The sequence below is a fragment of the Lycorma delicatula genome, chromosome 1 (assembly GCF_047948215.1).
Source record: "Lycorma delicatula isolate Av1 chromosome 1, ASM4794821v1, whole genome shotgun sequence".
Classification (NCBI taxonomy): Eukaryota; Metazoa; Arthropoda; class Insecta; order Hemiptera; family Fulgoridae; genus Lycorma; species Lycorma delicatula.
The window spans coordinates 73,234,427-73,260,985 of record NC_134455.1 but is presented as its reverse complement, the minus strand read 5'-3'; the positions used below and the strand labels follow the sequence as shown (position 1 = coordinate 73,260,985).

General features: G+C 32.8%; 1 protein-coding gene across 1 annotated transcript in view; it reads right to left on the bottom strand.

The window, feature by feature from the left end:
• The window catches only part of LOC142317533 (uncharacterized), a 319,231-nt gene that overhangs the window by 181,542 nt on the left and 111,130 nt on the right, over positions 1-26,559 (bottom strand). Inside the window, exon 3 of the mRNA XM_075354093.1 lies at positions 24,164-24,381. The gene's annotated coding sequence lies outside the window, so the exon portion shown is untranslated. The remainder of the gene's footprint in view (positions 1-24,163; positions 24,382-26,559) is intronic.

Below are 26,559 nucleotides of genomic sequence, written 5' to 3'. Positions count from 1 at the left end.
ATCATCGTTTTCAATGCGAGACTAAATCGCTCTGCAATTAGTGTCTTTTTAATTAGGTGGTGGAATAGTGTAATAAAATTTTGAGAATTTAAAAAAGCTTAATAGATTGTTTTAAAATTCATTACCGAAATCAGTATGCAAATAGATGATGCATTGCTTTTAAAGCATCGACTTGAGAGTTTTAGAAACCTCCGCACCCGTTTTCATCTTTAAGAATTCGGAAAGTGCCAATTTTGTAAGACAATTTATCATCGTCAATTTGTACCGGTACCCCTTATTATCAGCGGTAGGGAATAACTTCTGCTTGATAAGCTTAACACAATCGTTTATTCTCTTGATTTCAGCAATATGCATGCAGTAACTGCGACGATGAAGATCGTTAGCTAGTGCTGCTTTGCAAGTCATTTCTAAACTGACAATAATTGTTTTTAGTGATACGGAATATAGGGAAAAGATTATTTAGTGACCTCACTCTTTATTCGGCCTTCGCATACGATTGCTTTTGTGTCGATATGAAATGGTGAACTTTTCTAAAACACTTCATTTCCAAACACAAAAGCAAGGCAGTTTAGAGCGGTTTTAAAAAATGGCCACTTGATAATATAAATGCTTTTTTCACTAAAATTTATCGAAGTCCCGTTCGCTTTGAAATATTTTTTTTCTTGTTGTAAATGGCTAAACATTAGTCATTATAAATGGCTGTAATTGGCTGCGATTTTTTTTTTTCAATAAAAGTTTTTCTGTGGTCGTCCCGCTAATGCCGCCAACTTCTTTGACTTCTGCGAATACCTTTGTATTAGCAGAAATCATTTTAAACGCAGAAGCTAATTTAAAGTTATTTGAATATATTGTTTCTTTTTTAATGTATTGAAACTTTTTTAATCATAAATTGATCATAGTCGGTAGAGTTTTCTTTATTAAAGAAAATATAAAGGCACGAGCACTTTCAAGGAATTAATGATGAAGAATGATTAAAATAAGGATGTACGTACAAACTCGCGATTGGTATTGTATCGATCGAAATCCGATTTGATCAAAACAGAAGTTAAAATAAAATTACAGTTGCATTGGGTTATAAAAAAATGAGAAAAAGATTAACCAAATCGTTTTAATTTAATTATTTTAAACAGTTTGGAATAATAACAGTAAAAATTATAGAACGAGCTTTTTTCCTCACCAAATTCTGAGGAAGATTTGTTCCACCGTCGGATTTGTTGTTCCTCATAAAGGAATGTAAAGATGTTTTTAGATAAGCGACACAATATCTTCTGAAAAGAGTTTTTAGTTGTGGAATTTTTTAAAGAATTTTTTTTTATTTCCAACTGCATCTTCTCAAGTACGAGTAAAACAATTAAATTTTTACTATCTTAAATATTTATAAAAGTATAATTTATTGTTTATCATTTAGAATAGTAAATATTTCTAGCAGTTTTATTTGATCTCTTTCTTTTTTTTACTGTTCTAATTTAAACTAATTTTCTCATTACCTGAAAAACTTGTGACAAAGTCTTATTGTTAATTGGCAATCTAACAAATTTACCTTAAGTCAAACTTAAAAAATTATGTTTTTTGACTTGAATTTTACGTGAATTATCTCAAGAAAACATTAGAGATATAGTTCTAGTAACCATTTTTTTAATAATTTTCGGATAAATAATATTTAAATACATTAAATTTTTTATAATAAATATATTAGTAACCAAAAAATTTTAGTACTGCTTTATATTATCCAAAAATTAAAATTCAACGTTAAAATTTTGGGCAGCCATAACTCCAAATAAACAAAACATTTCCAAACCTATATTTTTACAACTTTCTTATTTTCAGATTTAGAATTACCACATAAAATAGTGTCCTTTTATGTATATATATTTCTAGTAAGTTTTATATCAAAATTCTTTATTTTTCTTTTAGTTTGCCAATACATCAGATAACAATAATATACAACACACTTCCCGCGTACTGTGAGGGACTTCAGATCAGATTTACTCCGTGTAGCTACCTAAAATTTTCAAATCTAGTTTCGAACTTTGGAAATTTAGAATTTGATAATCCTTAAATATTAAAGTCGATATTGCAACTTTGATATAATTGTATCATGAGAACTAGATTATTGGAGAACTACATTGCTAAATCTTGTACTCCAGAAATATTTGAAAACTTTCTAACTGAATCAATCAAGTAAAAATTGAAAGAATATTCCTTATTATAGTGGAAATAGTATAAAAATGTATTACTAGAAAATTAATTTTCAAATGAAACAAAAGTATCAATTAGAATAAATCAAAATATTTTCTTTTAAGCTTAACTAGTCTTTTGTTTGAATGTAAATGAATACTGTACATTTATAAATCACACCTAGTCATCTGTTAAAAAATCTTTGCTATTGCAAAACAGGTAACCACAATTTTCAAGTTTTCTTGAACGACAAATCTCTACCGATTTTCTCAGTATTGAGAAAAACACATCCTACACCTTAATAAATCATTATAAGGTACTGAATTTTTAAGAAAAAAATCACTAATAAATAACGATGTCTGTAGATGATTTACACTCATTTTAACTTGGGTATTCTGAATAATATGACATTTAATTAGATCAGTGGTTCTCAAACTTTTCCGAGTCACGGCGCCTTTTTCCAATTAAAATTTTTCCATGGCGCCCTACCCTAAGTAAAAGTATTACTACTCGTAAATAAGAGATAAAAATAAATAAAACTCGTGTATCATCAATATCTTTTTTACTTTATTAACGTTAAATTAATAATTATAAGTGTCTTGGTTCAATTAATTATGAAGCTTTTACAATAGTTCGCGGCGCCCCTGTGAAGAGGCCGCGGCGCACAGCTTAGGATTCACTAAATTAGATGATATAAAATGTAAGCAATCTACAGTGCTAACAGATACGACTGAATGTATCAAACTCTGACAACTAAATTACGTAACAATAAATTCCTTTTTTAAATTACATCAACTAAAAACATTTTATCGCGCGTTATCAAGTCCCGATAAGAGCCTTAAAAAGAATGGTAACGTTATGTTTTGATAAATCATTTAATTTATTACACATCACTGCTCTCTTTTCCAATTAAAATACTTTTTCTTTTGATCCTATAACCCGTACGTAACAGAATTTACTGGAAAATGTAGTATTTTATAAAAACCTTTTATTAAAATGTTTGAAATATATTACGATATAAAACAAAATTTAATTACCAAGTATGATTTCCTTTATTACTTATCATTGCAAAATAAGTTATTCGCTGATTCATTGAACAGATTATTGATATGGCAATGAAAGATGTCATATCACATGCCTAATGTTACGTTGACCGCTTACATATGACAGTATCACTCGTCTGATAATATCGATTCCGTCCAAGGTATATCGATTCCTTATGACAAATTATTCGTATATTTCATTAAATGTAAATGCAAACATAAATAAATTTAGACTAAACAGTCTAATAGTAATAATAATTTAATAACAGTTAATAAAAAAATCATTGTGATGAAATAAAAATTGATACCAAAAAAACTTAATACATGATAAACTTTATTTATAATTGAAGTACCAACTTGAGACCCCTTAGAAAAATTAATTCAAAATAATAAAGTATTAAGAACAAGGGTGAATATAAAGGGAGAAATGTAACGACTCGGAGCTTATTCAGGGATTATTTTACACCCCAAGGCCGATGCGGTTTTTAAAGACAGCATTCACTTCGTCTTACACGACTCTCGCTCTAGATGAACTTCTTAATTTTAATTAAAAAAAAAGAAAAAAGAAGTGAATGATTTACTGATGCTTCAAAACTGATAATTTTCTGTTACCCATAAAATATAACCTTTTTTTTTATATAATAATCTATTATAATTCGTGAAGTTCTATCTAAAGTTCTATCTATTCATGAATTCGTTAATTTTTACACTTATTTACCGTGCAATAAAAAAATAAAATACTAGAATTAAAAAAAAATATTTTCTTGATTAAACTAATCCAAAATTTGAATACATGTTATGTTGCCTATTTTGTTACAGCACGTAATAAACTTTTTTTGTATTTTTTTTTTTTTTAATTTTAAACGCATTTTAAGTCAAGTTTCAAAATCAATTTAATTAAGAATACCCTCTTACTTATTTTATTTATTAAAAATAAATTCTTAAAATGAAACTAAAAAATAGATCAACTAAAAAAATAGATTTATAGATATATTCTATATCTAAAAAAATAGATTTTAGATCACACATTATTTTTTCTTCAAAAATCAGTTTTACACAATCTAAAAATTAATTTTTTTGTTGTTTTGTTTTAGAAATCCAATTTTTATAACCTTATATATATATATATATATATATATATATAGTAAACCCGGCAATGTTTCGCTTTGCTAAATTTGAGTGTATGAATTAAATTAATGTTGCATTACATTTGACAAATTATATTACGAAAAAATAAAATTTACTGTATTTATTCACTATTAATTTTCTTTCTTTCTTCTTATAACCTCCGGAATGTTTACCACAGTTCAAATATTTCACTAGTGTTTAAATCATTAAAAAAAATTTGTTATGGACATTACATGACTTCCTTGCACGCCTATTAAATTACATATAATTTTTAAAAAAAATAAGTACACAAAATTTTATTTCATTAATAACTTCTGATATTTATTCATATTTTTTTTCTTTTTTATTGTAATTTTGAATTATTATTTTTGTAAAATGTTTACAGTCAGAGGTTAATAATTATTAATAAATCTATAGATTTAAATTTAACAAAAAAGGTAATGAAGGCGGATTTGAACCGATGTGCTTTTTCCTTGTAAGATCCAAATATTTCACTAATTAAAATTTTATTTGACTATAACTCTGAAACCAATGGAAATAAGTTCCTCTTATGATATATTTGAAAAGCTCTCAATGAGGGCTGATTACTGCAGTTAAGAAAAGTCCAAAATCAAAGTTTTTTTGGATTTTGAACAACTAGATGTTCAGCAGTCCTAAATCCAAAATTTCAACATCCTAAAGTTAATCGTTTATGAGTTATGCGAGATACGTACGTACAAACGTCACGCCGAAACTAGTCAAAATGGATTCAGGAATGATCAAACTAGATTTTTCCGTTTGAAAATAAAAATTTTTCGCGATCACAATAGTTCCTTTACTTCGTACAAGGAAGTAAAAAACCTGTTAATAATAAATATCATACCAACTTAACTTTTATTAAATTTAATGTCGTTGTATATATCGAGAGATATCGTTTATATCGCTCGTTGTCTATATCAATATCGACTGCCTCACGAGTTATTGTGTGATTAAATATTTGCTGAAGTGAATAAAACCTGTCAACTACGAGCTAGCATCTAACAGATAGTTATAGATTTTTCAAATTCAGTTGAATAAAAAAATGCTGGTTCTAGCTAGAAAGAACTAAGTTAGTTTAGAAGTATTCGGGAAAAGTTAAGAAATTTCTTGGGTTAGCATTTGTTAAGCTTAGCTATAGCTAGGTTTTTGGCTTTCATGTCGTAACTTCACTGTTCCCACTCCGCTTTCTGTTATCTGTAAACGGCGATTTGACTACCAGCTCATTCTGTCCCCTAGTACTCATCCGTTTTGCACAACGTTTGCGTTGGCTATTTTATTTGTTATTTGATCTTTTTAGAAGAAATATCATCTAGTGATGAAAACGATGGCATTGAGAAATATTTAGACATGTTACCATTTATTAAACTTTTAAGAGAACATCCGGTATAATTGAATAATCTAAGACTCTCAGTTAAAACCAAAAAAGAAGCTTGGAAAACTATAACTGAAGAGTTTTCGTCAGCAGTTGGCAAGGAAGTGAAAACTGTACAACTAAATAACTTGCTGAGCAACAGGAAGAGAAGTATCAAAAAGAAAACGGACAAAACTACAACATGCAACAAGCCTATCAAATTAAAAAAGTGCGAAAAAGAATTTTATGATATCATCAGCCAAGATAATAATACGGTATTTTCTAAAGTTCCAAGCAGTCTGTCTGTTGGAACGGAATGTGTCACTCACTTCTGCTATAAATATAGTCATGGACAGTGATGATCTTATGTGCAATTTGGGAGAAATTAATGATGATGCAAATAAGTTGGCAACTAAAACAAGAAAAAAAATGCTAAAAAGGTTCCGGCTTATGAAAATGATGAGACGATTGATCTTTCGACACCGCAGATTTAGTGAATTGTTTTACTGCATCGAATGTAAATTAACACGATGAAAGTTGAAAGAGAGAAAATTAAACTTAACTTAAAGATATTAAGAAATCGTCAGATGTATCTACTCAAACTGAATTAGAAAACTACGTTGTTTACCGAAAATTGTAATAAAACAAACGTATTTCCTTTAAACCCAATCTTTCTTACTATCAATAAATAGAAAGTAAAAAGTAAAATTTAAAAATCAACATAAAATTGCAAAACGTAGGCATACAAGTCGCTGTGCGTACGCTAACGTGCATGTTTGGACGTGCGCGTGAGTTTATTTATTTTTCTATGTCTTTAATTTTACGTTTATTTTTTAATTCGTACATCATGAACACTCCCTGGCTTTTCTGCACCTACACTCATAAATCTTTCAAGGGCGTCACAAGTAACTTGGACGTTAATATTAAATATCCCTTTCGATTTATATATTCATCCCTAAGTAATTTGGGTTTTGTTATTTTCACATTCGGTAAATGAAAATGTCTTTGCCAGAGAACTTTCGCTTCATTTACTTCTGCTACTGTTGGTGGAAAGTGGATCCATTTAGGAGATTTGTCGATTATTCGATCCATTATATAACTTATACTTTTACAAGCCGTACATATGGGTGCACCAACATCTTTGGTTGTATTTATTATTTAACATTTGGACTGTATTTATAATTTATTTAATTGTCATTAAATCAATTTTATTTCTGTTTTATTTGAATTACTATTTGGTATGTTTATATATTGTGTATATATATATATATATATATATATATATATATATATATATATATATATATATATATATATCATATCATACATATATGTATATCTTATATATATATATATATATATATATATCATATCATACATATATGTATATCTTATATATATATATATATATATATATATTTATATATATATTATTATTTACTTTATTTTATATAATTTTAGAGAAATAAATCATATTTATAGGAAATTTTTACGTTCGTTAATTTCTCAATATATTTGTCGAACGGCGAACACGCGACAATATCTAAGGTGTAATTGTTTTAAATTTTGTGTACGTTTTTCCAATTAAAATGCTTTTATTATAAAAATCGGAAATTTAAGTTAAAAAAGAAAAACTTTTTTATCAAGACTGGATGGAATCATCGATTGAAATTTAAGTATCGATTGAACTATTTTTTATGAAGTTTTCTTTTTAAAATACGCTTATAACGTGAAATATTTAACGAAAAAGTAAAGAAAAGTTCAACTACGAAATGAATGCAGATAAAATTCCATTAGGAATAAATTTTTTTTTAAATCTCAAAAATTGTTACAATTTTTCAATTTTTTTTATTAGAAATTTATATTATAGATATAAAAAATTGCAATATTTAAATATATACACGTAAAAGCAAATATTAACCTAACGAGTTAACTTTTTTGTATTTTTATAAATTTGTTTAATAATAATAATTAATAAAAGATTGAAAATAACAAGATTACCCAGATATTTATTAAAAAATGTTTAGTATAGCAGTATTTCTGTACTGTAAAATGCACATTATCGTATAGAGCAGACGTGGCCAACAGTTTTTGCCTCCGGCCAGAATTGGAAAGAAAACCTTTTTCACAGGACGATCGAAATATTAAAATTAAAAATTTTAAATACAAAAACGATGTTTATGAATAAGTAAGTAATTTAGTACAACAAATTAACAAAAAAAATACTAATGTGACATGTTAATTTTTTTTGTTAATTTCCATTATTTAATTGCTTATAAACACAGTATTATTGAAAAACTTTTCACGGGCCGCATAAATTCATTATGCGAGCCGTATGTTGACCATGCCTGGTCAATATAAATCAATAAATTAAAAAATAAAAGTAATTTTTTTTAAATACCGTAATTATTTTATTAGTGGAGAACTTGAAACTAAAAAAAATTGAGTTACACACTTATTACCATTATTATTAACTTATTTTAATTTTATTTATTCTCTGTTAGTGTTATTTTTTAGACAATGATTAAACAAAAGTTAGAACCATACGGTAAGGAACAAAACCCACGTATTTTATTTATTTACCATTCCGCATGTACTGTATAAATAAGTATATACATAATACTGCGTAGAAAGTAAGATATCCCTCCCACCGATTAAATGACTTTAAAAATTCTTCCACCTGAAATGGAGTACAAAAGAATAAAAATAAGAGACAGATGTATTCTTTTGTACTGAACTCGGTGATCACTCCCTATTCCTTTTAAAAACAGACTTCATCCTTTAATCTTCATCCAGATCGCATTAACACTTTTATTGAATAATTTTTGTTTAGGCCCCTTTGGAAAAGATCTTTATCTTCAGTTTTGCCACAATACCCCCAAGGCAACAAATGACAAAATCCCCTTCCTTTTATGCCTGTGTTTTTTTAAGAGAAAAAAAAATAAAACCCCGTTCAAAAGAATGTTATTTGCAGACTAAACATCATTTAAAAAGTGGGGAAACAGTTGGGACGCTTAAGTAAAGAAAAAACTTTCATACCTATTTTTATATCAAAAACTTAGTTAATTAAACTAAAAATAAAAGCTTTATAAAAATTTAATTATTTTAAGATTATTATAAATGTCTCCAACATAGCGTTAAATTTGATTTTTTTGATAGTATATTTATTTTTAACAAAAAAACCACCAAACAAATATATCTATGATCCACAACACGTTATACTTTTAATAGAATTTTTATTCCTTTTTGTTTTTTCACGTTTTTGTCGGATTGTTCTCAAATTACAAAGGGAGTGTAGAGTACCAGCCAAAAAGAAAGAGTAGCCTACAGCGTAAGATAACAAAAAATTATTTTATATGAAGATTTGGGAAAAGGATGATCACATTATTAAAATACTGGTATTTTTTAACTTGAAAAACCGTTGGCCTGTGAGCGTATATTAATTAAAAGCTTTGTTCTTTTTTAATATAAAATTTCAAAAATAAAATACTAACAATAAAATCAAATTAGATTCGCTGTAATAATTTATTTAGAAAAAAAACCTCAACATAATGGTTTCCGATAATTTTTTTGGAAAAGTCTCCGGTAAATCACAGTAGAATATTTCTTGCCACAGTATATGTATGTTAAACGCAATAAACAGTGGAACTCAAATCGCTAATGAAAATTGAATAGACATCCTCAAAAATACAAACTTCCACGGACTCTAACTTAGAAAAAAGGAGCGAAATGATTTTTCATTTCCTTTTTGTTCGTTATCAAGACGGTCTACATCGAACTGCAGATCATATTTACTCGTACACAAAAATACCTACACTACCACACATTTCATTACTTTCAGAGGAGATAACTATAATTGTTGATTATTCTATATCAGCTTCTTTTATGTATCGCAATTATAAGACGATAACAGGTTATTTTGTGTTTTATAATAAATTGCATACACACTGTAATAATTTAAAAGGGGATACCTCACGAACATCAAAGAAAAAAAATAAATATGTATATATATATATATATATATATACACGCGCGCGTGAATGATTTTACATTTGACTAACATCGATAATTAAGTATTCCTTTAATCAATAATTGTAAGGTGTATTACAGTATTCAATCAAAATAGATTGGATGTACATATTGAGTGATTCACGAAGAATGCACCGATAAAAATTTAAAAACAAAATTTTCAGGGCATGTAAAAATGCCCTGTGAAAATAAAGAAGGAACACGTACACATAAGCATAGAGATGAAAATGCTTCGTTAGCGAATGTCGGCTGGCGAAAGATTTCGCCGCCCTGATTTCTGCGTCTTGGTAAAATTACACCAGACTGTACTTCTTGGAACAAGAAATAAGAACGTTGAATGGGTATGAAATTTGGCATTAAAAATTGAAGAAAAAAATAGGTCCCAGAACTATATTTTTTTTTTAGTAGTTTTCGAGAAATCTGGGGTAAAAACAAAAGATTGGTGTCGAAAAAGACGCGATTCTATGTTTTACGTAAAGTGATACTGTTAAATGGGTAATAAACACATAAACGTTTTAAACATTCATTGTAAGAATTTGATTCTGAATAGAACTGTATGAACAATGTTTAAAGAAACTAAATACCAACGTAAAAATTTCGAAGTTTATTAAGAACAAAACATATCAAAATGTGGCAACTAGGTATTAAACGAAACAATATTTTCAATAATAAAAACTAAAGAATTAAATATTTTATAAAAATAACTAATTCAAACAATACACATTATCCAAAAATAATATTTTCTAGATTTATTAAGGTAATAAATTTGGAAGCAAGAATACGACTGAAAACCGTTAAAAAAATTTTATTTAATTGATTTGTTTCTTAAAATCTAAATTTATATTGTTAATCAAATCATCATCATCAGTACAATGTAAGGAAATAATACAGGCATATAAAAAAAAATAACGGAAATTTTATAAATATTGCAAATAAATATTACTACCAGAAGACAGGTATTTTTAACCGTGTTTTTAGAATAAAAAAACAAAAACCAAGTGTTGTTTTAGAGACTTTCAATCGAAAACGTAAATTTAACTTAAATCCATCACCCATTTATAAATTTAACAAAGATTTGACTACCTGAGTTGGAGTTAATTACTTCATTATTCTTTTTAAATGTATATGTTTTATTATTATTACAATTTTTTTTGAGAGGAAATTTATATAATAAACTAACCGGCTTGTTCAGCCATAACATGGACCCTCAGCGCTCAGGTCAGCCCAAGCGAACCCCGGAGCCAACACAGGGGCTCCTTGGGATCTCCCCGGGCCACGACGCCTACTTCAGGGCCGAAGAGCTTGCTTCGCTCGCCATTCCCATGTTGCAGCGGGAAGGCGCCTTGGACACCCACACAGAGGTCGCTTCGGTCGCCAATCCATTCAACCCAGAGGGTTCCGTCCCCTGGACCACCGCACTGTTTGTTATCCTCATGATTGTGAGAATAATACTGATAAATAACAGTTAAAGTATTCAGGCTTTATAGAAACCTGAAAGAGAAACTAAAATTTTCACGACAGAGTAATTAGCTATGGTAATTAAACTACACACACCTTCGATGAAGAAAAATTCGTAACAGATTTCTTTGCCAAGGAGTTTGAAATATAATAATAATAAAGTAAAAGGATTAATATATTTTTTCATTAATGAATATCTTTAATTTACGACTTCACCCTCTTGGGAGGGGGGGGGAAGAAATAATGAATATTTTTAATATTTTAACCTTCAAGGAGAAGTAAGGGAACAAACTCTTCATCTTTATATAATAGTATAGATAAGTATATATATTGCATAATGTAGTACTACTACCTGTAGGCTAATAATAGTAACTATCATACAATATTAGTATAATAAATGTATAATATTACTAGCTGATTTAATAACATCTGAAAAAAATTATAACTTAATGACGTTTATCTGATCTGATTTGTTATTAAAAACTAAGTTTTCAAACTTGGCACCGTCGATAAAATATAATTATTATAAATAAAATATTAAAGACAGCTTACCAATACATTATTTGATTTCCTTAAACGTTTCGGCTATTCTTTAACATATACAAAATAACATATAGAATAACATATACAAAATCTCTATCTTATGACGATCAATTGTTATATCACTAATTGTATCACGCGAATTAAAAATTTTTTTATATATTTTATTTTTAATTCTAAATTATTATAAATTCCTCCTGAAAATGACAAAATAAACGAAAACGTTTGAGGATTCAAATAACATATTGGTAAGCTGTTTTTAATATTATATTTATAATATTAAAAACTAATTCAAAAACGATTCTCAATTATAATTTACCTACATTTATTAACTAGTTTACCTATATTTTTTATACAGAGTGATTCCAAATTGCATGACAATCTCGCGGGAGATCATTCTATTGCCTATCATTCTATATACCATCCTAAGGGTATGTACCTCTCTTCTAGAGATCATTCGATATATCTCTATCTCAAAATTATTTTTATAATATTTAGCATTTGTATGTAGACTGTATTGTTAAAATCATATCACTTTTCCAACCCAGTTTGTGCGTTTTGTTTCTAACTAAAGCTGAATTTATCAAATTTGTGTTTAATATTAATAAACGTTTTTTACGTAAATTTTCACAGAATTAAAGTTTTCTACAAAGTTAACAGAAATATGTTATTTGTTTATTGGTAAATTAGCAAGGTTATTTTATTTGAAACCTAAAAAAGTATATTTTCCGACAAACGTTCTTCGTGTTTTATCCAATTTTTTTTAAAACCTGAGGTAGATGGTCTGGGACCTCTTTTATTCAATTTCTTAGATCAAAAACTACAAAATAGCACCAAATTTACCCCTCGATTTGTACCCCCAAGAATTTTAATACGGTTTAATTTCACAATAAGTGCAGAAAGTAAGGCCAAATGTTTCGCCAGCCGAACTCGCCAACGAACCATTTTCTGGCCTATGTTTATGATTCTTTTTTATTTTATAGTTGAAGTACTTTCGGTATCCGGCCATAAATGTTTTCCAAATAATATCGTGCGCCGATTTTTTGAAAAAAAAAAATTACTTGGATACTTCAATTATTTGAAGGAATTTTCCACTTATTTTATCTTCAAGTTATATAATTATATGTTGAAGCATCAAGATATTAACCTAATATCATTATCATTTTCAGAGCATCATCAAGAAAAAATTCAGAAATATTAATAGAAAAATTTAAGATAAAATAATACATCCTTCTGCATTCCAAGGATACTAGATTATATTTGATATTAATCTGTTTACATCGATTCCCTGCATTCGCTTCTTTTCTCCTTATTTTTAATCGACTAGTAGGTTTCAGTTTTTTTTTGTTTATTTGAATGGAAGTTTTATCCTGAAAGGACATAATTTTCTGCAGGCTAATATTATTTAAAGAAAGGAAATTTAAAAAAAAGTTATAAAAAACCGACTTTAAAAATAAAATACTAGAAATAATAACAGTTCTTTAACTCTTACTTAAATTTCAAATAATTAAGGTACTTTTTTAATTTGGGGCAGAACTCAAAAATCTGAAATGTAAATAACAATCGTAAAGATATTCTCTTCTTAGTGCATATCATTGTCGGCGGTTCTATTTTTTTTTTCAAGATTAATTTGATTTCAAAAATTTTGCGTTTACTGATTTTCGCCGTAACGTTGCGTTCCAAGTCCTTATACAATTCTGTTAACAAAATTCTGAATATATCTTCTTATAAAAAATAATTGCACTGAAATAATAATTTTCTAGGTAATAATTATTTAAGAATCAACATGGATATCATTCTGAAGTTTGAAAGTTGAACATTTCCATTCTTTTTTATTTATTCGTAAAAATTGTCATTTAAACAATCTGTACAGAATTTTATTATTATAATGCTTCAATCTTTAATGTTTTAGATATAGATATCTACTACAAAATAAAGACAGATGAAAAATTAAGGTGTTTTCTGGACCTATGTTTACGTTTTAAACGAACACCGTAGCAGAAGATTGAACAACTATTTTCATAAACCTAGTTCATTAATAACGAAGCGTGAATCTGCAGTAAATTACTCGAATACACATAATATTGCTTAGAAACGGAAAAAATAAATATAAATATTTCAAAGAAAAGCGATCGAAGACTAAATCGATAGAATGACTAAATCGATATCTACAATAAATTTTCATGGGGTTGATAAAAAGGCTTTTGTGTTTTTTTATTACGTACGGGTAGTTTTCTTACAGTTCTATTTAACATTGTCTGCTTGTGCGCCCCATATGTGTAATGAGGTGTACTTTGACTCCTTATCTCGTACGAGAGGGTTCAGTATTATGTACAAAATACCACTTGAATAATAGTAATAATGATAATAACAGTGGTTTCCCTTCAGTAGTATATATATCCACCCCACGATGGACAGAAGATATTAAAGGGGAACGTGTGAGAAGTGTACTTGTATCGCAAACAAGTGCTCTGGTACTGTGCACATGTCATAAATCAACGCTTTAGATAATCTGGTCACTTTAAAATTAAATCCGTGTGTGCAGATTAGTTAGATTAACAAAAAAAAAGTCTTGAACGATTCGGGTAAGATTTACGATAAAAATATGATTTTTTGTCATTTTATTTTCAGTATAATTTCAATCTCTAATTTCCCTTAATAAAATACAAGCGTAAATCTAACACTAAGATGTACTATTTGTAAAAATGGACAGAATACAAGAATAATTTTCCGGATTTTAAATTATCTTTTCCTTATATTCCAAGAGGAGTATTGAGTTTGGACGGCATGTATGTGCCAACACTTAAACAGCTGTATCGATGTTTGTATATCAAACGAAATATCTCACTCATATAAGTGGGAAATTATGTTTTTTAATAAATACCCTACACAAAGTACAAATAGTAATTGACATTTTTTCGAAGTTGATAAACGAAACTTGTTTGATAATCAAATGGGATTTACAGTGCTTAAAATGCAAATATGAAAAGACATTTACGGGTATATTATGGAGTTGCATTAAGTTTATAAAAAATAGCAAAAAAGAAAAAATCCATTTATAAAAATTGATTATCATAATTCACGATAATTACGGATTATTAACAATTATTTTAAATACAAAAAGAAAACACTACATAATCTAGTAATGCTTTAGTTCGAAGCTGTAGTACAAAAAGAGCAAACAAAAACTTAATAAACATATTTTCAATAAAAATATTAAAAAAATAATTAAATGTAAGAACAATTTATTAAATCTAATTTTAGAGTAATTTAAAGTAGAAAAAGTCTTGAAAACTACTTTTTTTAAATTCAACTTTGCTAAGCAGAAAAAAGTGTATTCAAAAAGAAAAACATAAAAAAATAGATAATAAGCTCAACTATAAAAGCATACTAAAAATTAAAATATAAAACTTTTTCAATACCTCATTAAACTTAGACCCAATGAATCAGAGCAAAATTTAGAAGTAGGTAGTCATTTTATAGTTATTTAAAAATATTGTGCTGACTTCAATTACTCATATGTAAAGCAACTATTTTAATAGTGAAAATGAGTAATCGTTAATATTGGGTCCAATTCATTAGGTCGAGGTTTAAAGATGAACTGAATAATAATTTTTACTTTCCCTGCTTTCACTCTATTGCTGCTGCTGTTGTAGCATTGCTACAGCAGCAGCAGCATGCCGTTCCCAGCTTCACCACCAAGAAAGCCGAATTTTGGCCTTTTATAAATGACTCGTCTCAAACCGTCCGAACAAACCGCTGAGCCCGGCTACGTCGTTCCAAGCGGAATCCCTCAGATGACCAGATCTTGGTTTTAACAAAGCCTCGTCTCAAGCCGCCCGACACACTTTTGAGCCCGGCTACGTAAATGGATTCCGCCAGTAAAAGCGGAATCCCTGACGGCTACGTCTCGGTCTTAAAAATGCCCCTTCGGCGAGTATATCCAATCCCCTTCCTTAGACCTGCAGATTCTCCTTGTCCTCCATAAATTGCCGCTTCTTCATCGCTTTCGTCTTCATAATTCTACAAATCATACTAGCGATCAAATTCCAATTTCTGGTTTCATACAACATCGCTTCTAGCATATTTTAAGGCTTAACATCCCCAATCGTCGCACGCACCTCTCTTCAACATTCAGCTCACCTGATGCAATGAAAACCAGTGTGCTCCTCAGTATCGCTACTTCCACAATAGAAAGACTGCTCAGTTCGCCTCAATTTCCTTTCAAAAGAGTAATTGTTAAAGCAGCCGTGACCGGACAAGAACTGCGTCAACTACGTTAACTCGTCCTGACTTCTCACCAGCCACGGCTTCAGCACTGGAATTAAGACTGATGATATTAAATCTAATCGTCTTCTTCTCAAGTGCTTTCCTCTATGTCTCCACCATATGCAGCCGCCGTTTCGAGGAACTCGAACCACCAACTCTCCCCATTAATCTGAAGACTGCCGGCACCATCCTCCTCGACTTACTCATCGCCTCTCTTAAATTTAGCGTAAAGGACATCTTATCATCTAAATATACCCCTAAATATTTCGCTTTAAATACAGGGGTAATTTCTACATCCCACATCTCGAGCGAAATTGGCCCAGCTGTTCTTCCCCACTATTATTACTAGTTTTATCTTCTCAATCGCTAAACATAGGCTTTTTTTCCGTAACCATTCATTTACCTTCCGCAGTGCAGTGTAATCAAATATGGACTAATCTTACGCCTTCGCAATTCCTGTCCAATCCACCCAAACGACAGCGCGTTGAAGGCGTTGCTGATAACCAACAGCACCACCGCCGGGATGGACCTCTTCCGTCATGTAGCAGCCGCCGCTCTGTCAACCAAGTGCATAACTCTATTCACTGCCATAGTTGTACGTCCTCTTCGTAATCCGTATTGACACCGGCAGAAGCCCTAACCACTGTCGATTTTCTCTACGAGCCTCTCTTTCAGCATCTTTTCGAAAAGCTTCGCAACACTGCTTAACAGGCCCAAAGATCGATACCCTTCCGGGTAATCGACCTCTCTCCCCGGCTTCTGCAGAAACCCCAGCCTTCCACGCTACCACTCCGGAGGAAACACCTCCTCCAATAGGTTATGATTAATGGCAGAGAGCACTTTTTTTTTCTTTTTTTTTCCCCTACTTCCCCGGGCCGGGTATCCATTCAAGTATGCGCAGCCCGGGAAAGTGTCCTTTAAACTCAAAGGAGGCCTCCCCACCCGCCGGCTGTACGTCCGGCACAGCAGGTCAGCCTCCCCGGTTGGATATTTTGTTTTAATGTGCCTGCCTCAAGCCCCCCCGACAGAGAACCAGGCCCGACAAAGCCGTCCCGAATAATATTCGAAGCTACCATGCCCAGAAAGTATTTGAGTAAGATAATAACCAACCTCCCCATGTCCTGTATCAAGCCACAAGCCCAAGTCGGGTATCAATCTCCTGGTCCAGGTAGCTTTAGTGGAAAGATTCCATCTGTCCTGCCATATGCGCCTGATGTTGGATTGGGCTTCTTGTTTTGGCATGCCACGATACCTAAATGATCGCTCATTAACTAAGAGGTCGATAGGGGGAACCGATGATAATACACAAGCCGCATCATAAGAGATGGTGCGGTATGCAGAAGTGATGTTTATAAGAGCTTGCCTATGCAGAGTTCTAAGTCTTGCGACATTTCTTGCAACACAAAGTGCTTTTTCCCATATAGGTGCAGCATACAATAATACAGAGGTTAAAGTTGAGGCAATGACCCGCCGCCTAGATGCACGTGGAGCTTCATGTCCAGCCAACAATCTTGTTAAAGCCTTTGCGGCATTCTCGATCTCTTTGCATTTCTGTGCGAGATGAGGACTAAACTTTAGAGCTGGGTCTATAATGACACCAAGATATTTTGTTACTGCCACACGGTCTAGTCTGCAATCGCCCACGCGGAGATTTAGGTCTCTGAGTCGCCTTCTTCCAGCCAGAAAAATATAGTGACATTTATCTAAAGACAAAGATAGTTCCCCGTCCGAGAGCCAGTTATTAACCAATGTTAGCACTTCATTACCGGTAACTTCAAGGTCACGTTCAGTTTTGTCTTCAATTAATATAGCCAAATCATCGGCATAAGCAACTATTTCCGAGCCTTCAGGTAATCTCAGTCTGAGAATTCCATCAATTACTATCAGCGAAAGCAAGGGGCCTAACACAGACCCCTGTGGCACTCCTCCATGAAGCTGATATCTAAATTTACCTTCGAGCGCCTCGACCAAAGTCCACCTATCAGTCAGATATTCCCGTACTTGTCTTTTGATATAGGAACTAATCTGTTTGTCCGTGAGAGCTGCCATAATCGTATCCCACCGGACCGATCCAAAGGCATTTTTGATATCTAACAGAATAAGCAACGGGATTCTTCTGGTACGCCACGTACCAGATCTGACAGACAATACCCAGTTGGTAATTTTGTCCAGAGCTTGCAGCGTGGATCTATGTTTCCTGAACCCAAATTGGTTATCATGAAGCCCGTCTTTGGACTCTAATTCTTGGATAAGTCTGTTCGATACCAAGCGCTCGGCAACCTTTCCCATATTATTGATGAGACTCAACGGCCGATAGGTAATGATTTCTTGATTGCCGGACTTCTTAGGCAGGAAAACAGTCCGTGACTCCTTCCAGCATGCGGAGAAGGTCTTGTTTTGTACTTCATAATTGGCCACGTCAGTGATTTCCCAGGGGATTCCATCCGGACCCGGACCTTTTTTATCCTTCAGACCAGAAACGGCAATAGCGACCTCGTTTTGTGTAAAGCGTTTAGCTTCACAGTCTATTATGTCCGTATGTCCCTCGTCTTGAACAGGGAAGAGGCTATGAAGATGCAGTCTGGCCGTTTCTGTAACTAGGACAGGCAAGCGGCGTCCTAGTCTCTTCATTACTATTTTGTATGCCCGTCCCCACGGGTCTGAATCCAAGTCAGCACACAACTGTTTCCAACAGTTTCTTTTACTAGTCTTTATTAGATGATTCAAAGTACGCCTAGCTTGGACAAATCTTTCTTCGCCTGGTCATATGGCGCACCGCCAGCGGGCCGCAGCCTTTGCTTTTTCCTAAGCCAAAATTGTAACACTCTTCGCTGATCTGCAATTTCAGACGTCCACCAGTATACTGGGTGACGACCCCCTCCAAACTGCAGGACTCTAGACAGTTCTGTAATAATTGATTCTTGAAGGACTTGCGGCGTTACTATTCTTCCATCAGATAGGGTCCTGGCAGAGAGCACTTGACTAGGTATGACCCTCACCGCCATCAATGTCACCTAGTCCGGGATTCCGTCCAATCCCGGACTGTTCTTTACTCCCACCCTGAAAGCTGCGTGCACCAATTCGCTCTGCGTGAAAAGCGGTATATTTACTGCCGCTAACTCCTTTTTCCTCTCGCCAGGCATCCTCGTAAACAGCGAGATACACACTCTTCAGTAACTTACCAGAAAGTAACGGCAACGCTCTCCCAAATTTTCTACAAAAAATTGTTTTTGCATCCCCTCACATTATTCAGGCGATCGCATAGTTCCGACCACTTCGTCCTCTTAGCCCCAATAATTGCGTGTTTGTACTTCTTCCTACTTCTACGTAACTCCCGACGTGCCAGCAACACTTCCTTGACAATAGTCCTCCTTTTAGCCCGCTGAAGTTATCTCCTTGCTTTTAAGCATGCCTTCCACTTCTCCGCCACTCACTCCGTCCACCAATACACTCTTCTAGGATGAGACTCTTTGCTCACCAATTTCTCTTCGCCAGCTCATATAATAGAAATCCAAGGTATATCACCTCCAAAAGTCCCAACCTCTCCTTCAGCACTTCTCGGCCCTATTAGCACTTATCGAGTCCATTTTAATTAATGCTCTTCCTGCGAGATCCTGCAACGCGCAGCAAACACGTAACACCTATTTCAAAACTGTCTGCTTTGTGATCGCTGAGCATCTCCTCGTGAAGTACTGACCAGCTGCTCACTCTCTCACCTAGTGCCGTAGACACGAAAGTTAAAAATCAGTATATGAGGTCCTCTCTCTCTGACAAGGGTTAGAGACTCCATTTAAGTAGGTAAGACCCAGCCCCACCATCACTTCCTCAAGCAACCTGCCTCTTCCGTTCGTAATATTGCTGCCCCATGCAACATTTTCAGCATTAAAGTCCTCAACGATGAGACCCTTCGAGTAGTCATACCTCGACCTCCGCAGGCCGTATTCGAGACAGTCTCGTATTCATCAAACCCACAATTGGGAGAAATGTACACACTATATACCACAAAATCTCCGAACTCTATCCAGACATATCCATAAGCTGCATCAGGCTGTATAAGTGTATTCAATCGAAAAAGTGCAGCTCTCTGCGACTCTTCTGCAAACCATTCTTCATCAGCCAGGCTACTTAAATTCGGTTCTATAATAATCATAGTCCGCCCCAGTCCGCCTCGCCAACCCAAAAGTAGCACCATGAGCGACGGGGCTCCTATTCACATTCATTTGAATGAACTTAACCATCTTTTTCTGTAGAACACACTCCGCTACCGGTCCTGTGGCACAAGCCACCACAATTCAGTCACTTGAACCTCTCCTTGCAGTCAGAGGCCCGATGACCACCTCCGCTAGAATTAAAGCATACGCCCAACCTGTCGGGTCCACAACACTTGGCTGCAATGTGGCCAGTCTCCTGGCATCTATAATACTTCTGAATATCCTCCTACTTCATAATTACCCGACATAATAACTAGCCTAATCTTATCCTACCAGATTTCGCCAACCTCGAAGGTAGCGCATACGGCAGTGCTACAGTAGCATTCCTCGTGCAACCGTGTGCTGGCCTTTTTTTTTTCTCCTGTTTAGCCTCCGATAACTATCGTTTAGATAATTCTTCAGAGGATGAATGAGGATGATATGTATGAGTGTAAATGAAGTGTAGTTTTGTACATTCTCAGTTCGACCATTCCTGAGATGTGTGGTTAATTGAAACCCAACCACCAAATAACACCGGTATCCACCATCTAGTATTCAAATCCGTGTAAAAGTAACTGGCTTTACTGGGACTTGAACGCTGGAACTCTCGACTTTTAAATCAGCTGATTTGGGAAGACGCGTTCACCACTAGACCAACCCGGTGAGTTAACCGTATGCTGGCCTAAGCGAGGTCACCTTCACCTCAGCCTGATGCCCACCACCATCTCCTGCACCGCCGCCACTATCATGGTCTCAGTAACATCCTCCTCCAAATTGTTTATATGTATATACGCAGGCTTTCTTCTCATCTCTTGACCATCTTAACTCCTTCCAGCTTAGCCTTCTTTTTTTGCTCTACCACCTCCAACGGCATATTTGGGTGCCTTTCACCCGAAAATGCACAGCTTCCCCTAAGCCATTTTTCACAGAAAGCACCTCCCCCAAGAGATGCTTGCACACCTCTTGTTTAACTTTCCTAAGCAGTTCCGCATACAAGGTCCCATCAGCTTTCAGGACAATCATCCCTGATCCCTCTTCACTACACTCTGCAGTGCATCCTCATTAATATAAACAGTGTTCCTACTATCCTTCCTCCTATTCATTCGATTAATTCCTCAAAGACCAACCTGTACGATCTGCAATATTCCCACACACACCTGACGGCCTACCTTCCTATTTCTTCTTCACATTAACAGGCTTATCGTCACCCCTTACCGGTGACCTTGTGAGATTCTTACGGGATTTAAACCCTTCTTTCTCCATTTCCTACTTTAAACGACTCTCAAAGCCATCAAAATATTGATCTACCCCTAAAACCGCGTAATTTATGACACCACACGCTATATTTAGGATTTTGGCGCCAGGGGTGGAACGGGGGGTTAAGTAAAATGTATCCACCGAAATTCGGGGTTTTTGGGGGAGGGTCAAAAGATAAGGGAGGTCCGGATCGATGGAGATCCGGGACAGGAAGGATATATGCGGAAAGGGAACGGAGACATTCGGATAGGAAGTTCCACCTAATACTAGACGGCTGGCTCTTAGAAAAATTTACTCGTCTACTTACCAGAACAAAGCAGAAATATTCTAAGTGGTTGTTTAAGCTATAGTTTATAACTTCACTATACAGTTCAATCGTACTTACCGACTTAGAATATTTTTCACTATGTATATAGCTTACGTATAACCATTTAACATAGATCCTTTTGGGAAAAAACCACAGTAGAGAAAATAACAAATTACGGGCCAGTGCAATGTCCAAAACTCATAAACCTTTGTACAACTATCCACCGTATATCCACCAACAATATCCAATCCACGAAACCAACCAATTAATAAAAAAAACCACTCGAAAACTACCGGAAACGCGGAACAAAAATTACACATCTGCTCACCATGAAATCATCCACTCAACTGATCTTTGGTAGTTGGGTTTCAATTAACCAAACGTATCTGGAATTGTCGGCCTCAGTTTGTTCAAGACTATATTTTTAACGGTACATTTAAACAGATATTAATGAGTCGCTAATGATTTTAATTGTTGATACGACTATAAAAAACTTGTACTTTGTACTGCGACTTTACAAATTTATCATTAACCAGTTTGTTTGGTAATAAGAGTTTTCAATCTTTGAGTAAATGTTTTCACGCTAGGTAATAACAATAATCACTTTACGCTCATAAACTGGCAACCAGTACTATGGTACTGTAATACTGTCTTAGCATGTATACGAAGGTATACCTTAATAGGTATACTTCTATGGTAGGCTCCCATAGTAGGCTTCTTCAAAAAAAATTTCAATGGCTGATTTTTTAAACCAAATTGTATGGTCAAGCAGATGGTTTGATAATATCTTATATTTCTTTATAGTTACTTAATACTGAATTATACGGTAATATACTTTGTTTAAAATCATTCAGTTATTCTAAGTATTTCATGAAATTTTCAACAATATTTGAAAAATTAAGATAAAATGAAAATAAATCTTATAAAACCTTTAAAAAAATCAGAAATAAAACTAAAAAATAGTTTTTGATTTCTTTAAATTTCGACTGTTAGAAGTAGGAGTCATAATAAAAACATTTTACTATCGTAATCTATTGCCGGTTTGGCAAAAAAACTGAAAAATCTCTTTTCTCTTTATTTTTTAAGGTACCTTTTTGTAAAAAGTCAATTTTATCTTAATTTGCTAAGTATTTTTATTTCATATCTTTTAATTAAAATACAGTTAAGCCGATAAAAATCCTGCCCGTATGAAAAAAACTCACTCACAAAGAAAAATCTCTCTCTCCTCTTTATCCCTCTTATCCAAGAGATATAATGCCTCTTTGATTAAATAAAAGGAATGTAGAAAAATTACCAGAAGAGATGCTAATGACCGTCTAAGGAATGTGGGAATAGATTTTACGTAAATTTTTTCAAATAATTTTCTTGAATATTTGTAAAAAAATAACTTGAAATATTACAACTGAAAATAATCCAATCTGCTAATATAATCCAACACTAATCAATTAAGATGAGGAAATAATCTTCAGAATTTCTAAGTACATACATACTCATGCATCTTTTCGTTAAAAAAAAAACAAATTTATTTGAAATATCTTACAATGGAACTACCAGATAAACTTTCTCTATAAAACAAAAATAGGTATCATCGAAATCAGTTCTTTTGCTAAAGAACCTTGAATATATGTAAATAAAAATTTTAAAACTGATAACCTCTTTTTAAAAATACCTGTTAAAAAAATAGATGCTTCATTTTACTCGGAATGTCTTTCCTTTTTTCCGATTAGTCAACCAATCCAATTAAAATAAAATAAACACAATATTAAAACTATATATTTTAAATCTCGATTTCTAAATTCGGCATCTAATTATGGGTTAATAAATAAGCTTCTAATTACTTCTCTTTATTCATGCTGATAGAAAAAAAAAATTAAAATTAACTATTCTTTTACTTTGCGGTGCGTTTTATTGAAGTTGGTTTTAATCTTCATTTAAAAACTTTAATTTATCCAAATCAGGTGTTTTATTAAGTTTTGATTCGCTGTTTGATATTACATTTATAAGATTAGATAAAACTGAAATGCTATAAGTAAAAAAAAAAAAACATAAATAAATAAAAAATTCACACAAATTAAAGTAATTCATTTTAATATTTTGTTGTTTCAATTAAAATAATACCGACGTACTTATCTAAATGAAAGAGTCGATTATATTAGGCGCTTTTCAGTCGACTCTAGGAGCCTTCGAGCTCTTAGGAGTTTTCGACTATGTGTGCAAGGAACAAGAAATAAGGGTTTAAATAATGCGGAAAAAATCGCAAGACCATATAATTGAAAATGAATCCAGAATTTTCGGATCCTTTAAGAACCAAATGAAAAACGCTTTTTCAACAACTTAACACTCACGAGAAAGGATAAAAAAGGGTTGAATCAGATACGCAATCGAAATGAGTTACCTGAACAGTTTTCCATCCAGACAGGAGTCCACCAGAGAGACGTTGTCTCCCTACTCTTCTATAACGTCGTAGTTGTCTCCATAATGCGACGAGTTTTCCAGGGCAGAAAAGGAATTCAGTTTGGAGATCATGGCTTTCTGACTGACTTGATGTTCGCCTACAGTGATGCTGAGGCCACTGATATTCTCTGACACTTCCGGCATCGCCCGATCTTAGGTCTGAAAATAAATGCGGATAAGACACATGTACTACAAAAAACGGCTTACGCGCCATCGTCCAATTGGATGGTGTGCAAATTGAACAAGAGCAAGAATTCAAATATTTGGGATCACTAGTCCAGGAAAACAAAGTAGTAACTACGGCGGAAATGAACAGTCGAATTGGTCAATCAACCGCAGCATTTACTTCCCCGAAGTGGTGCTTGTGGAAAGAGAACGACATCTCGCTGAAGACCCGACTTCGTCTTTTCCGGACCCTGCTCCTCCTAATTTTATTGTATGGAGCAGAAACGTGGATACTATTTAAGACAGACCTCAGCAAACTTGAAGTGATCCAAATCAAATGCCTACATCACATCATCAGTCTCACTTCGCGATCACATCCGAAACTCCTCTAGCATGAACGACCCACCCAGTGGAATCCAACGAACAGCTCTAAAGAAAATATAGATCAAGCTAACCGATGATGATATAAAAAACCGCAGGCTAAACGTTAATGAGGACAGAATAACGACCATGGATCGCCATGCATGAAAGAGTCTTATGGGTGAAATCAGATGTCCACTGGCACCCACCCAAGCAGCGTACGGGCTTAGGAATCGATCCAACCCAAACGCCAGCTAGGAATCGAAGAAGAAGAAACTATAAAAAACGCTGGAATATTAAAGTACATCAATCATTTTAATCTATGTTGATAAAAAATAAACTTAAAAATATTCAGTTAAAAAAAGAAACAAATTAATAAAACAAACATATAGGTTAAAAATAATTAAATCTGACTTCAGATAAAATTTTGTAAAATCCATTGGCATTTCACTAATGGTAACATATTCAGTTAACTCGTTTTTTTTATGCTCGTTTTTTTGAGTAACAAAAGACTATTTAAAAAGTTAGAATTGTTTAAACTAAAACATTAATCACTGTAAGAAACACATGAAAGAAAAATAAAGTTATATTAAAATAGAAGTAAAAAATGTATAAAAGGTAAAATAAAAGTATAGAAAATGCAATATCATATTTTACAAAAAAAAAAGGTGAAAATTTTTTTTTTTAATTTTATTCAACGGAACTTAGGGAACAAAATATGAAAATAACAGTAAAAAGTAAAGTAGGCCAACAACCACACAAATATTGTTTGTACGTTAGTATAAGTACCGTATGAAAAAAAAATTGTTTTAGGTCCGAAAAAGAATGAAAAAATGAATTATTAATCAAAACTTTATCTGGCGATCTTTTTAACAGGTGTTCATTGTTATTACAAACTTTTACATTAAAGTGAAGCTTTTTCAACAACTTAACACTCACGTGAAAGGATAGAAAAAGGGTTGAAACAACTTTATATTATATTTTAAAAAAGATAACTTATAAGTTTTTAAGCAACGCACCTTTTTTTTATTATATTACAGTCGCAGAAAATATACAATATTAGAGAATAATTCTGAATGACCATTTCATCCATAAACACATACAACATATCCTAAATGAATGTCATATTATAAATAAGAATCACATAAATAAATTAATATCACAACTTGTATTTTTGGAATACAACCTAATCGGGAATATGTGTTAACTTGCTTTAACGCTGACAGGTAATTTTCCAAAACATTTTTCAATAGCATTTCATTACAAATGTCGATCGTCAATCGCATTGATTGCGAGGTGCGATCGACAACTAGTTTTTGAGCGCAAAAATATTTGCTCGGCTGAAATTATCGATAGCTAATAAAACGTATTGAGTAATTGTTGAACGAGGCAAATTTACGGAAATGAAATCATCTGGATGCCCAACTTTCATTACTGTAGAAATGAAAACACGTTGATTAACACGTTGGATTTTTTCCTTACAAATCAGTGGATATTAAGAGGTATTTACACAGAAATTATAAATATAATCTAACCAAACTTAACCTACGTCCGCTTCGATCGCGAACCTTCGCTCGCTATTCAAGATTAGCGAACGTAGATTAAGTTTGGTTATATTATAATTATAAGCAATAATACTTACACTGGACCTCTATTTCTCTTTAATGAGCAAACAATTGCACATTTTCGAATTAGCCTAAAATTATATGGGCTCATTACAATAAGCCTGAAAAATATCAGGCCGATTAGAAATTGGTAGATAATTTTTCAATTTGCCGGGCGCATAGCAAAATGACGGCGCCTTTTAAAAAA